At 52.2% G+C, this 14,735-nt stretch overlaps 1 protein-coding gene across 1 annotated transcript in view; it reads right to left on the bottom strand.

Annotated features, from left to right (window-relative positions):
* Nucleotides 1-14,735, bottom strand: part of Mcf2l (mcf.2 transforming sequence-like) — a 146,697-nt gene that overhangs the window by 118,256 nt on the left and 13,706 nt on the right. The window lies entirely within an intron of this gene.

The following is a 14,735-nucleotide window of genomic DNA, read 5'->3' as shown; positions in this document are numbered from 1 at the left end:
GAGTCTCCTGGGCTACCTTGGGGAGAGGGGTGAATCATCTAGCTATGACATCTTTCACAAGCCAGACAAACTGAGGCCGGACAAACACATCATAAGATCCTGAATAGCACCACAGCTGGCTTACCCTGATGATGCTGGCTCTCCATGGCTCTGGAGGCACCTAAGGAGGCAGTTCTCACAGTGAATAGATGGCGGGCTCCCTAGACATGTTCCTGTGGCTGGTATAGTAAGCCAGCTCTGAACAGTCAGGATAGCTCCTCTCCTTGTGCAAAACAGCAAGCAGAAACCCCTGTAGTTTGTAGCAATGAGTGATGAAATGCAGGATCCAGAGGGGACAAGGGGCCTGAGGAGAATGGCAGCTTTGCAGGATTTTCACTCCCAGAGAAGGGAGGCTCCCTGCAGTGGGCAGAGCAGGAGCAGGACCTGCTGCTGTCACCACCAAGAGGTGGACAGGAGCCCACTACTGCTGGTCCAGTTTCCCTGGTGCTGGGACAGATATACCAGAATTCAACATGAGAGACAGTGGCACCAAGAGCAGCTTAGCTCAAGGCAGAAATGTAAGTGATTGCACTCCAGGCAGGACTGGTCTCAGGCAGACCTAGCGCTTAGGGGAACTTGAAAAAGCCTGCAGACTTACACACGCAGGACCTAGGGAGTAGAAATGGGATTCAGGCCACCATGCCTGCTCCTCCTGCCTCTTTGCCTGTTGTCCCAGTTCTCTGGGGATGCTGCAGGTGGGAGGCTGAGTGTGGACCTGAGAGTCTGGAAGGCTCCTAATCTGGCTTTTCTGACAGGAAAGCCCCGAGCAGCTCATCTGTGATACAAGTAGGCAGAGACCCTGAGTGACACATCTGGAATACAGAAGTGCAGTGGGGAGTGTGGAACATCTGGAATACAGAAGTAGGGGGAGCTGCTGCCCCAGGGAAGCTGGAAACCAGTACAGTCAAAGTAGGGCCAAGGCCCCAGGATGGTCTACTGGACGGCCAGTCTGCAGGAGTGAGTTGTCCATCTTTCCAGCCATTAGCCTTTGTTTCTGAGGTTGCTCAGGAACTTCTTTCTGTGGCTTTCCCCCACCCTTCATGGTTCATTGTACAGGGTAGGTCTTCAGCTTGGCTGTGAGAGAGGAGAACACACACCGATATCTACCGCACAGCACGTGGTGGCCACGGACAGGAAGGACCTGTTCTGCCCTGTGGTGAGCTCCTGGGATGAGAGGTGACCCATCTGCCTCTGTCACGGAGTCCGGAGGCTGAGCATGCCCAAGGCATTGTCTTTCTGGATCTTAGTGGTCAGACCTTTGACCTCACCTCAGATTCCGATAGGATGCCAACATAGGAACATCCTTCCAAATTCATAAAAATCATGCTAAGCAAGGCTAGGGTGAAAAGAGGCAAGATGGCAGTTTACCTGCTAAAGGGAGCAAACACCTAGGGTGGAGTGGGGAAGCAAAGCCCTGATGGAGAGTCCCCTGAGCCACACACAGCCTGGGACCTGCTGAGGCTCCCGTGCTCTGCACTAGGCAAATGGACAGGACAGTCTGATGGTGGAGTTCGGAAGAGGGAAGACACATGCAGGCTGCCTCGGGAGGGACACGGGTCACATTCTGGAAGTCCATCCCATAGGCCTTAGCTCTACACAGTGAGATGGACACACCACCACGTCACACCGCTTCAGTGACTTCTGGAAAACACCAGCTTCTAGTCGGCAAGCCCTGCTCAGAGGTGCAGCAGTAGACTTCGAACGTTTTATTTTGCTTGTTTTCAGTTTCATCAAATATGGCCAGACAAACACCCACATAAGCACAAAGTAACCCCAAATACACAGGGAAGGGAAGAAGTTACTCAGAACCTAAGTTCACACTGCTCCTTTTGGCAAGGCGACGGAGTCCCGGTGTGTGTGCCCCGTGCATTCCTCTCTGTTCCCACTAAGTGGAGGAGGCCAGCAGCAATGGAGACAGGACGTGCCCATGATCACCCTGGGATCTCCAGAAACAGTGACACAGGACAGTGTTGTGCCTGGCCGCCTGGCACCTGCCCAGCAGGAGTGCAGTCTACACTGCACCTGGGCACCGGGAAGCCTCAGACTCTCCGTGCTCCCCGCCCCTGACTCTCCGTGCTCCTCGTCCCTTCCTTTGCTTTCCGACATTCTGCTTGAAGGGCCAGACATTCACTGCAGTCTTAGAATTTCTATTTAGTGAAGCCTTAACTTGGAAGATGTATTTTCAAAGGCTGACGTCAAGGTCACTGGATTTGAGTTAACCTGCCCAAGTTAACATCTACCCAGCCAAGAACCTATACAGCTGGGATCAGTGTTTGCTACACACTAGTGGAGGTCATGATTGTCTGAAAGAAAGGTTGCCTGCCTCTTCCCACCTCATCGAGTCGGTGCAGGACAAGTGGTGCCCAGGCAGCACTTCAGGGTGGAATTGCTGGCAGAGGTCGAGGCCATGCATGTTTTTCTTAGATAATGACAGATAGATGTGCCACTGGTGGGGGGAGGGGGGAGGAAGAGGCAGAGTCCCCCCAAATAGCTTCCAATCCTCAGCTCAATATCACAACAAAAAAGAATTCCTGGTATGGAAACAGTGGACAGTAGACACCAACCACTCACCACACTGATCGACACTCCTAGCCCCTCCCTGTGCCCTCTGCTCCAACGACCCTAGCTCTGCTTCTGTTGTTCCACTGTACAACAGGAAGGATGCTGTGTGATTAGGGTCCTATAGCACAGGCTCCTTGGAAGCTGTCTTCTTACTGGGGGGCTTCTACAGAGGTCCCTCAGAGAAGAGGCCCCATGCTCCCTCCCTCTTGGCTGAGTCATGGTATGTATTCCATAGGTCTAACCTATCATCTACCGAGGGACATCTGGTTTCGTTACAGGTTATAAAGCGAATCATAAACGTGCATTTGGGCGATCAAGCATGCCCATCCGCCTCTCGGAATGAGTCCCCAGGAGCGTGACCTTCACCACCTCTGGAAAATCTGCATGCTTTCTCTTCAAAGTTGCCATGATGTCTGCCCCAGCGCACAGGCGAGCCTGTCTCACCAAGTTCTCTGGCGTTCGAATGGTCACCGCTTTCAGTGTTAGCTGTTCTTCTGGGTGAGGACAGGTGACCCGTTCAGCTGCCACTCAACAGGGCTGTCCACTCCTGTGGCTGAGTCTGAGGCTGTCTTGTTTCTCCCTAGGTGTGTGGTTTGTGTATCTTTCCTCCCAGTCTAGAGCTTATCTTCAGTTCTGCTTAACATGACTGTCCACAAAGCACAAAATTTGAGATTTGATAAGGTCAAATGTATCAAGTTTTCCTTTAATGGGTGTCTTTGGCATTAAATGGAAGAGCTGGTTCAGTTCCGGGTTGTAAATACTGCTTCCTGGTTTTCCTCAAGGTTTTATGGTTTGGCATCTCATTTTTAATTAAAATGTAGGTTCTTGCCCAGTCACCTCTGTATGTCCAGCTTCTCTGATGTCACCTGGGAAAGCTCTCCTCCTTCCTTGAGCTTCTGTACCTGAGCCAAAGGTCAGGCCTGCGGGATCTCTTCTGAGATTCCACGTCTTTCATTTAATCCTTCGGGGGTCCTCTGTAGACCCACTCTGCCTTGGCCGGGCAGCAGAGTAAGAATCCAGATCAAGAACGTGGCTTGACTCTTCGTAAGATGGATGTAGGTGTCCCAGACCCCTAGGTTTTCCCTAAGGTGTGCGGTTTTATAGGTAGCAGAGCCAGGCTCACTCCTCCTCTGCTCGTGGGATGCTCTTCCTTCCTTGGTGTTTCTCCCAGTTGTCTTTCTGCCTTAAGCTGGCGTGTGTGGGGGCGTGACTCAGCAAGGCTCCCACTCAGTGCTGACCTCAGACTGCCTGACCTCTAGAACTTCTATCCTTTATAAGATGTTCAGTTTGAGGCCTTTTATCACAGTCTCACAAACAGACTAGGCTAGTTCCAAATCCAGGGTATGAGAAATGAAAGGAAAGCCCAGAACTCCCATGGCTCCTGGGACAAGAGGTCTCGGCATGCCTTCCATTCCCCGTTACAGGGCACTGCATTGAATGGCCGAGGGACAAGCAGGTCTCCCCACTATTTGGGAAGCCACACTTAATCTCTCCTCTGGAGCTTTTCTTAGGCAACTGTCAGTATATCCAGCTTCCAGGTCCCTGGCGAGCTCGTTCCCCAAGAGAACAAAGTTCATTGTCCTGCCGGTTCCTCTGCTTCAGAGGAAACTGTGACCTCCAGGTAACCTCAGGTTTGCTTTCCTCTCAGAGGAGTCTTGAGGGACTGGAGAACAGGCACAGATCTCTGCCTGCCTCTGGGACCTCAGCATGAAACAGGACCCGATGTACCAGCGTCTGTTGGCAGGACTTGCTTATGGTGTTTATTCCCAGAGATAAAGCATGCGTATCAGCACGGGGCTCGGAAGAAAGCTACAGCAGAGGGCTGGCTACCAAGGCTGTTCTATGCCTTGTGTGTGTGGTAGTTATGTCCCCGGGGGTCGGACATGGAGTCCTGAAGGGAAGAAGCAGAATCTTAGACACACATACTGGGGGATCTTGGGACATACGTAGGAGGGTCTTGGATCTAGTCAGAGCAAGATTCCAGCCATTCACAGCAAAGTGTGGGTAGGGAACGGGGCAATGAGCTTTCAGCACAGCCATTGAAAACTCTAAAACTTCAACAAACAAAATGGACAAAGATCAGGGTCCAGAGCAGAACACCAGTCTGTTCTCTCAGGAAGGAATGACAGACACAAGGTCACTGTTGATGGCAAAGCCCACTTAAAGTGCCCCTGGCCCAACCAGTCAACACCCCTGAACGCTGGCTGAGAAAAACACTGGCTGCTTCCATCTTCCTAGTTGCCCCAAACCTGACTGACCACACCTGCCCATGCCGATTTAGCCTTCCTCCAGCCTCCTTGTCTGGGAGAGGCAGAAAGAATAAAAACTGAGTGGTCTTCTGACCCTTGGATTATAGCCACGCACCATCCCCCATCCGCCATCCTTCTCTTCCCCGTTCCTAAGCAACCCTACACATAGCCCTGTAGCCCTTAGCAGACTCTTCACTCCACCACAGTGCCTCCCACACACCGGTGAAGGAAACTTCCAGAAGGTCCATGCTGGCTCACTGCACAGCTGAGGCTACCACAGGCCTCATTGGGGGCTGTGTCATTTCCTTCCCAGGGGAAGAAACTGGAAACCCAGGCAGGTGGAACCTGGGCACTGAACATTGAGCACCTCAGACTGCAGCCTGCCCCTCAGTGTCCCCCTCCCCCCTCCCCCAGTCTAAGTCTTTGCACTTGGCAGGTGGGTCCCTCTAGCCCTGGCTCTGTGGCTGAGGGATGGCTGTATAGCTGTCAGCTCTGTGAGTGGCATGCAAGCATACACAGACTGAGTGCAGAGATAAGGTTCATTTCACTTTTCTCCACAAAATCCTGTGTGAGAAGCCTGGGTTTGGCGCCCGTACATGGATGACTGCATCTTCAGAGATGTGCACAAACATTCTTAGGGAGATTCCCAAAAACCAGTCTCGTCCAATGCGGAAGCAGTGGCTGGCTGTGGTTACTCTGCCCCCTAGTGAGCACTTTGGGTTAAAGCAGCTTATAGTGGAGGGTACCTGGTAGATAGACCCAGGATGGCACCCACACTCCCTACATCCCTCCACCCGGCTCCTCTGGTAAGCAGAGGACATCCTCAGAGATAAATAGGACTCCACAGACAGTGGGGAGCAAGGGGGGGAACGACATCATCGGGCGCTGAGCTGGGCTTGCTTATAGAGCTAGTTGTGCAACGCCTGTTGATCTTGCTTCTTTGATGATTCTTACTTCGCTGAGAGAGGAGGCACAGCCAAGAACATCTCCTGGTGTTGCTGCTGGTTCGTCCTGCTGACTCATGCCAATTTGACTGAGGCCTGGCTGTTTCTGCTAGGTCGTGCCCCTACTGCTGTCCCAACACTACTGAACTGGACTGCTGGTGTATCTGTGAAGAGTTTGTGAATGGATCAAGAAGCCGCTGCCAACCTGTGAACTGAACTGCTGATTTCCTGACAACGCAGATGGGATTTGCTCCAAAGAACCACTTCTAAACAGGTCCACTTACCCCACGTCCTTTCTTTTCACTACCTCTGGTGGGTGGTGGGCTAAAAGGGAGGTTAAAGCATTTGAGAACCATCATTAAAAGTAGGCTTTGGAAATTAAAACCACAGGTGTTTATTTGGCTTTCTTCCAGGGCACACTGTCCATCCTGTAGGGAAGTCACAGCGGGTACCTGAAGCAGTTAGTTGTATCCGCTCTGCCTCTCTGCCCATGTGTACCATTCAGGGCCCAGACACAGGGGATGGAGCCCACCCACTGTTGGATTTGGTCTTCTTCATCATTTAGCATCAAGACATCTCCCATAGGCATGCCCATAGCAAATCTGATCTAGACAATCCCTCATAGCGGCATTCTTCACCAGTGATTCTAGATTGGGTCAAGTTGACTATTAAAGGTAACCGGAAGTGGGAAGTGGGTTTAATTTCTGAAGGAAAGGGACACAGCCACCTGTCTGCTGTGAGGAGTACTGCATCTGGTCGGACACAGGACCGTTCTGTAGACATACAGACATACTCTCTGGTCCCCAAGCTCCTCTCTGGGCTGTGGCTACTATCTCGTCATCAAAGCTTCACCGACCAGGACAGGGACAGGCCTCTCAGTGGGCGATGCTTCAGAAAGCTGCCAGGAAGGAAGCCAGGTCATGGGGATGAACCTGCCTCCCACGGAGAGCGCTGACTCTGACAGTGGCTTTAGTCCTGAGCACAGCTTCTACAGCAGATGTTCTGTTATGGCATCAGAGGCATCTCAGTGACACACCCAGGCCCCGGGCTCACTGCAGCTCCTTACCCAGGCTGCTCAGCATGTCCCCCTTGTCCTCATAGCCATGGGGTTGCTGCTATCGCCTGCCCCCACCATCACGCCTGCTGCTAAGGAGGGAGGCCCTGATACCTCTCCATGCAGAGGTTCCTTCCTTCTCAAAGAGACTTAGTCAGGGAATTCTGCCCACAGCCAGCTCCCAAGCAGGGTACTGGCAGATGTGCAGTCCTGAGTAAAAGGGGAATGGGAGATATGGTGGAGGGGGTGGGTAGGAGCAGTGGATCTGTCATGGACACACCTCCCTTCTCCTGATGCAAGATGGTGACACATGCCCCAGATGACATTTCTTGGCATGCTATCTCAGAGGCCTCCTTGGGACTGGCCAGCAGCTTTCCCTGCCTGGAAAGAAACCGGATCTGGACCTGCTCCCTGGATTCACAAGGCAGGACAGGGAGCTCGGACAGGCAGGGCTCCACTGTGACCAAATGATTATGAGCTTATGCACTAGGGAGGCGCCAGCTCTGTTCAGGGCACAGGCCATGGAATTCCTAACTAGGACGATCAGACCCCAGCTCACCTGCATCGTGGGCAGAGCACAGTGCAGCAGCAGTTCCTGTGTGGCCCGAGAGGGCTGGGACCACATCCCACATTCTTAAGCCGCCTTGCAGCTATGGCTGCAAAGGTCATCACCTTGCTTATTGTCCACTCCTTTTTGAAAGTCACACCATGTAGCCCACACTGGACTAGTGGCAGTCCTCCTGCATCAGCCTCCCGAATGCTGGTATGATGGGAGCAAACATTTACCCTGTGTGGCACCACAGAGGCAGCTGCAGGTGGCCATCATCTCCACACCCTGTACATCGTAGAGGGTCCTGGGTCATCCTCTTATGGATCACTGTCCAGGAGGTGGGCGGCCTAGGAACTTGCAACCCCCAAAGCAAGAAGATCCGTCTCTGAGGTGTGATGCTGCCTGACCTAGGGTTGCTCAACAGTTACAAGGCAGAACATGCCCACAGGTGGGCCAGTGCTCCCATGTGCATGCCCACAGGAGGGCCAGTGCTCCCATGTGCATGCCCACAGGAGGGCCAGTGCTCCCATGCTCACAGTCCCACCACTGACATCTGGCCCATATACATCACTGGTACAGGGGGTACACAATGCCATCCTGTAGCTGTTTTGACAGTCACAGCAACACACCGAACTATATATAAGTCTGCCTGCAACTACTATTTCAGATGTGTGTGCATACTTAAGAGAAGACTTGTACTAAGTGATTGGCACGTAAGGTTTCAAGTTTGAAGTCAAAGTCATCGATTTTGATGCAGTCCTGAGACCCATGGAGAGCTGACCTACATAGCCAACAGGCAGCCAGGGCTCCCTTTGCCTGAGCTGGCCGTGGGCAGTGGACACCCGGAAGGCCATCTGGTTCACCTGGTGGAAGTCCAACAGAGTTCCACATTCAGCTTAGCTCAAATACAGCGTCTTTCCACGTGCCCAGAATTGGAGGCAGTGTTGTAGAAGACGTCTCCTGTACCCACAGACACACGAGGAAGAATGGTGATAGCTGCTTAGTTTCACATTAGTATAAAACACAGCAAGACTTACATAAAGAGTCAGGCTTTTCCTAAAGACCTAACAGTTTTATGATGGAAAACATCAAGTCTTCCTGGCTAGAGGAATTGCGGTCCTGGCTATATAGGTCCCTTAGAATTGTGGAGGCATGGTTGATGCTATGAAGTGGGCATCGCCGGAACCATGCCCAGCAGGAGCCTTCCCATGATGCCCTACTTGTCTGTCACACTACTGGGCATAAGTGGGATAACTTCCACTGAACCCCAAGTCTTAAGGGGTGAATCTTCAGGGGTATGTGGCAGGTTATCCTGGGGATGGCAGGTCCCCCCCAACCACTGAGAGAGTGACTTCCCCCCTTCTGCACACTGCAACCTCCAGACCCTTGTGGCTAAGTGACCCACACTGACAAAGTAGGGACCAGGCCCTGCTAGATGAACCTGCAGCCACTTCAATTATACTCCTGGAAAGGGCACTTGCCTTGTGTCCCCAGCAGGACTGGCTTATTCTGTCACTGATGTCAGTGTGTACTTGTGGGGTGGTTACCTGTATTTTGTATCAAGATTCACCCAACCCACTTTGTACCCATTGCTCCAGTTGGCTAACTGAGCCCTTGGCTAGGTGCCTATACCATCCGACCTGTCCCATCACTGTGGGTCTGGGATATTTTTTAATACTTCCTGGCTCTCTGGTACCACAAGATGCTGGGTCATTGTCTGTGTTTCCTGCCCTCATCCTAGATTCAGCCATTTCTCTGAGGACCCTGGATGCTTTTATTGGAAAGACTGTTGGAAAATAAGAGCAGGTTGCCAGGTGGGCTCCAGCCAGCTTCCAGGGCAGCAGACGATGCTGTAAATAGGGTGCAGGCTGATTCCTGAAGGTGGCCATCTGCATGTATGCTGCACTAACGTGAGTTCCCTCCCGATGACTCCACATCTCCCCCGTTATCATTCTTTTCCCCAGCTTTCCTGTTGCCTCCTCCCTTGGTGAGAAAGGGGTGCCCTCCCCTGGTACTTGTCACTCAGAAGATTGTGGTGTGACATATGACAGGGTCAGCAGGCAAACAGAGCTCACCCAGTCTAGGCTCCTTCGGTCCCTTTCTCTGGCCTCCGCTTAGCCCAGTTTCCAACGTTGGTCCTGAAGTCCTGTCCCTCAGGGAGGCGCTTGGTACATTTGCAGCACAAGGTACCCGGGGACTCCTTGGCCCTCCCATGACGCTTTAGTTACAATTCATAACAGGAGATTCTATGGATCTTGGTACATACATGTCCCATCATTACTGTAGCAAGATTCTCTAAGCTGGACACTGCTAAACTTTGCAGGCTTGGTAGAGCTTGTAAGTTCAAGGCTAGCCTGAGACCTATCTCAAAAAATACCCCAAACCAAATCCTCTGTGGTCGTCCCTACTGTCCCCAGTCAGCGGTGACATTCTTGCCTTCTCCACGCTGGGATCCCACAGCAGAACCTTCACATTGTCCCCCGCGCCCTGCAGAGTTTAGGGTTAAACTTCCTTTCCCTAGGTGACACTCCATTCATTGTCTGAAAAGCTAGTTGGAATATCCGCTGGCTGCTTCATTGGGGAGCACACTGTAACCTCCACATGTTCAGGGCTTGGGGACACTGCCTGTATGAGCACAGGCAGGCTCCCTGTGGCTGAGTCCTCAGCCACCCTGGGTAGATGGCAAGGAGGACTGCTGAGCAGTGCAAGCCAAGTGTAGTTTTGACTGAGACCACCCACTGTCTTCCCGTGAACACACTGGGGCTCCATGCTCTCTAAGCCACCTTCTTAGTAGGACCCTGATGTCCAAGTCTGTCACAGCCAGCTGCTCAGTTTCCAGGGTTAGTGGCAGTAGGTGAGGGATGGGGTCTTATTCTTGTCTCTTCCATGAGCTGATTCTGGGTATCTTTTCCAGCACTGGGTTTTAGTCGATTTTGTTCCAGCAAGTTTCAAGACAACTATAAGAATGAACATTGCCTGAGGGGAGGAAGTGTCTGCACAGACTGAAGAAAGCCAAGCAGCTACCCCTGAGCAGTGGATGCCAGGTCGGCCCTCCAGGCCACAGCACACAAGTGCCCTCTTCACAGACACAGGGGAGGAGGGAAGCCAGCGGTTGTCCAACAAGGCATGAGGTGACTGCACGCTCTGTCTACTGGTTCTGTTGCCTGCTGCAAAGTGCATCGAGGCCACCACACACTTGGAAGCTTTCCCAAGGAACCAGGAAGGTCACCTGGAAATGAGCTGCATGGCTGCTGTCTTCTTCCTTCCACAGAGTGGTTCGCAAACAGTTTAAGTGGAGAGAGATCTCACACCCCTGAGGTATTTCCAGGTCTCTGAGTGGCAGAGCGACAAAAGAGCTGGCCGGTGGGTACCCTCAGAGACTGCAGGCGTACAGTCAGCTCCTGGCAGCCATGCTGAAGGAGCTGCGTGGGATGCTTCAGGAATTTAAGGTACACACACGCTGTGAGGAAGGATCGCTCCACCCAGGGAAGCTGTGTGGCAAAATGGTAAGATGTGGATCCGGAAAGAGCCAGCCGGACCTCACCTCAGTGCTGGGGACGCCCTGTGAGGGAGGATTCTGCCCTTGCTTTATTCCGTAGGAGACCCCAGGCAGCACAGTAGGGAGGGGTCTGTCCTTATTCTCCTGCAGGAAACCCAGGACAGCACAGTCTGGCCAAGCCCTCTGGGATCACATCCTAAGGTGACTCAGGTAAGACACCATACCCAGGGGTCAAGTCAGGAACACACCTCCTGGCTCCAGGTCTCCATGAGCCATCCCTACCTCTAAGAGCCACGAGCTTAGAGGATGTGACCCTTATCCATGAATTGAGGTGGGGAGCTGATGGTGGGAAAGTTCCTGGACAGACACACGTATGTGTTTCCATTGCTGGCTAGTATTGGAAGCATCTGAGGCGCTAGGCCTTTAAAACATAACATTTTGATTATTCAGTGAGAATGTCATACAATGTAATTCAGTAACTCAGCTCCCATTCCTTCCTCCAACTCCTCCCAGACCCTTCCCCTCCCTCCTAATTTTATATCCTTTTTCCTAATATCACATTGAATCCAATTTGTCCTGGCTATATACTCTTGTGTGCCTTTCACTAGAGTGTGGATAACCTACTAAGGCCCACATCTTTAAAGAAAATTGACTTTCTTGGGGCTAGAGAGATGGCTCAGTAGTTAAGAACACTGGCTGCCCTTTCAGAGGTCTGAATTCCGTTTCTCTCACCCGCATGGCATCTCACGACCATCTATAAAGTTCCAGGAGGTCTGATGCTCTCTTTTGGCCTCCATGGCTGCTGTACATGTAAGTGCACACACGTATATGCAGATAAGACACCCATAATGTCAACTAAGATTTAAAGAGCAGAGAACTAACTGACCGTCCCGTAGAAGCTGCGCTGTCAGCTGCCCACAGCTCCCCAGTGGGGGTGGGGCTCACGGGCCTCTCCCAACTCTATGCAGCTCTCCAGTGGGGGTTTGGGCTCACGGGCCTCTCCCCACTCCATGGCGCAATGTTGACCAGCTTGACCGTGTTCTGCAGCCGCAGATGCTGTGGGTTCACGGTGTAGTGGTCCTGTTATGTCCAGAAGACGCTGTGTTGCTCGGATCCTCCCCAACTATGCTCTGACGGTGTCTTCATCCTCTCCTCCAAGAGGGTCCCTGAGCCTTGGGGAGAGGGGGGAGGCAGATGTCTCAGCTGCGGCTGAGCTCTCCACTCATGAGGTTCTGCGGTAACTGCCGTGCGCGCTGCACACAGAAGCTTTGCTGGTGGGACCCGAGAGCTGCAGAGACAGGAAGGTATAGGCTGGCAGATACTGCTCCATTTGGCAGGACAGGCTTGTTTTCTCTAACCCGAGGGCTGAGTGGCAGGCACTACCTGTGGTTCTCGGTCTGCCATATTTTGTAGTAGATGCTCAAACAGTTAGAAGATCTGAAATGCTTGCGATCCCCTGGCACATTCCAGCAGACTTGCAGGATGGCATTGCCATCTATAAAGTTTACACTCAGTAGTTTGCATAGTCACATTTTTATTCAGCTGGATGTTAGGCTGCACTCACAGCTATCCATGGTCCCATGGCTTCTCTGCCAGGCTCAGTGCCCAAGACAAAGACTTGGCCATAACTTGGCTTCTCACTTCCAACTTAGAGAAAGCTACTGTGTGCAGGGGACAGAGTCACACATGTATGTTGCCCTCAATCAGGTCTGATGGTAAAAAGATCCAGGGGTCCCTCTTTGCTGATTACAAACACAGAGTCACCATCCCGAAGGCAAGGCTGCTCCCCACACTTGCGTACATCCAGAGAATACCCCCCCCCCAAAAAAAGCAAGGAAAGAACTTGCCAGGGTCACCCACACAGACACAAGCCACCACAAACGCTGGCGCTGCCAGAGGCATGGAGCAGCCCAGTGCCTGCTCACTCTAGGAGTAAAGAAGGAACAGTAATCACAAAATATGCATGGCTCACGCGTTCAGGCTGGGGCGGAGTGAAAGCACACAGAGAATCCCACTGGCTCTTCAAAACGTGGGGGGAATTTAATATTGCACCTCAAATCATTTCATGGTCTACTTGATTTATAAATAAAAAATTGCATCTCAGAGTTCCAGATGGTGCTGATAAGATGAAGGCAGACTGTTGCCAAGAGCTGACAGAAAAGAGCCTTGGTAGAGACAGAAGTGACTTCGGCTAAACAGGCACGAACACAGATGAAGATAGCCCATGACCGTGTGGCTCAAATGTTTTCCAGAACAGGCATTTCTAAGAAATTTTAAAAAGGAAATACTAACTTCTAACATTTTAACAAGAAAATTACATTTAATTATCCTAGAAATGGCAAGATCTTACCCAGCTACCTCCCTGGGATTGACTGGGAAAACACATAAAGGCTAACCATTCTGTTGTGTGGATTTCTGTATTTTACATGAGTGTAATTAATCAAGCTGTCTCTGGGGAAATGGGCAAACCAAAGACTAGAACATAAGATCTTGAGTCCAGACAATGGCCCCAGTACAGCATCTAGGTGCCTTGTTCCTGAGGGCCAAGCACTTCCTGTAGAATGGGGAAGGGGCAGGTGAGAAAAGGCACAGGTAGGAGCAAGTGGGGGAGGCGTCGTAAGTGGGGGGAGGGTTAGAGGGAGGGGTCATCAGATGGGAAGGGTATAGAGGGAGAGGGGTGGGTGGGATGAGGATTGGTCAGAACGTACAGGCTGGGAATACTGGCACAAGGGACCTGTTGACAGTGTGTTAAGTCAGAGGGCTCTGGGCCTCCCTGGTGAGGGTACCCCATCATTAAAGCCTGAGTTGGCTTCAGTCACGTTTGTTACAAGAAGAGCCTACCCTGTCCCTCCTCCAAAGCCCCCTCCCGTTGTTGACTGTAAATGCATCCAGAAGGCATGGCGGCTCCTCATACCTGTTTGTACCAGAAATTCCCCAAGAGTCTGGGGAAAAAAATGCCAGGCTCTGAGTGACAGGTCTAGCCCTGCCTCCCCCGTCTCCTGGCTCAGCAGGGATGCCCACCCAGGCCAAGGCTTTCCATCCTGGCCTTCCGCAGACTGTGGTGCTTGTCGTGTTTGCAGTCTGAAAGGCTCCCCTAAAGGTGTATGTGGCTGGTCATGGGCTTTCCACTTCACCAGTGGACCGACCCATGGGGGAGGATAACGCCCATGGTAGAAAATAGGAGGCCGAGCCCGGTGGGAAGCAACAGGCCGGCCGGGTGCCCACCCTGCAGAGAGAAACCTTGTTCCAGCCCCTTCCTGTTTCTGAGTGTTTGGCACTAAGCTCTCTCCACCTCCATGTTCCGTCCAGCACAGCAATGGGCCAAATGACCATGGAAATCTCTGACACTGTGAACTGCTTTGGCGTGGCCTCACGAGTATCCAGCCCTTCCTCCAAAGGTGGTCCTGGCAGGGTTTCAGACAGATCGTCTCATGGATACTTTCCCTCATGAGAGCAGATCCCTAATGAGCCAGGAGACGGGGAGCTGAGTTTTTCATACTGACAGTGGGAACCCCAGAGACCAGGGATGCCCAGGAAGACGGTGAGCATCAGATGCAGCGGCTTTTTCCTGGGGCAGGCCACATTCCTCTCCTCATCTACAGCTCATAGTGGCCAACACAGGAAGGGGAAAAGCGCCCGCCTAGGGAGTCTAGCTCAAGGGGAAGAAAGCACAGATGACACTCTGAGTGGCTGGAAGACGCAGTGACTAACATGTAATATGGTGTGTAATGACGCTTAGTGGCTGCCATGTGCCTGCTGGTGCCTCAAGGTCAAGCCTACACTTTAGAGTTTCCTAAATGTAGCTTAATCACAGACAGCATCCCAAACTTGAGGTTCT

The sequence above is a fragment of the Mus musculus genome, chromosome 8, assembly GCF_000001635.26.
Source record: "Mus musculus strain C57BL/6J chromosome 8, GRCm38.p6 C57BL/6J".
Taxonomy (NCBI): Eukaryota; Metazoa; Chordata; class Mammalia; order Rodentia; family Muridae; genus Mus; species Mus musculus.
The sequence above is the reverse complement of the archived record's forward strand: the minus strand, read 5'-3'. Positions and strand labels throughout refer to the sequence as shown.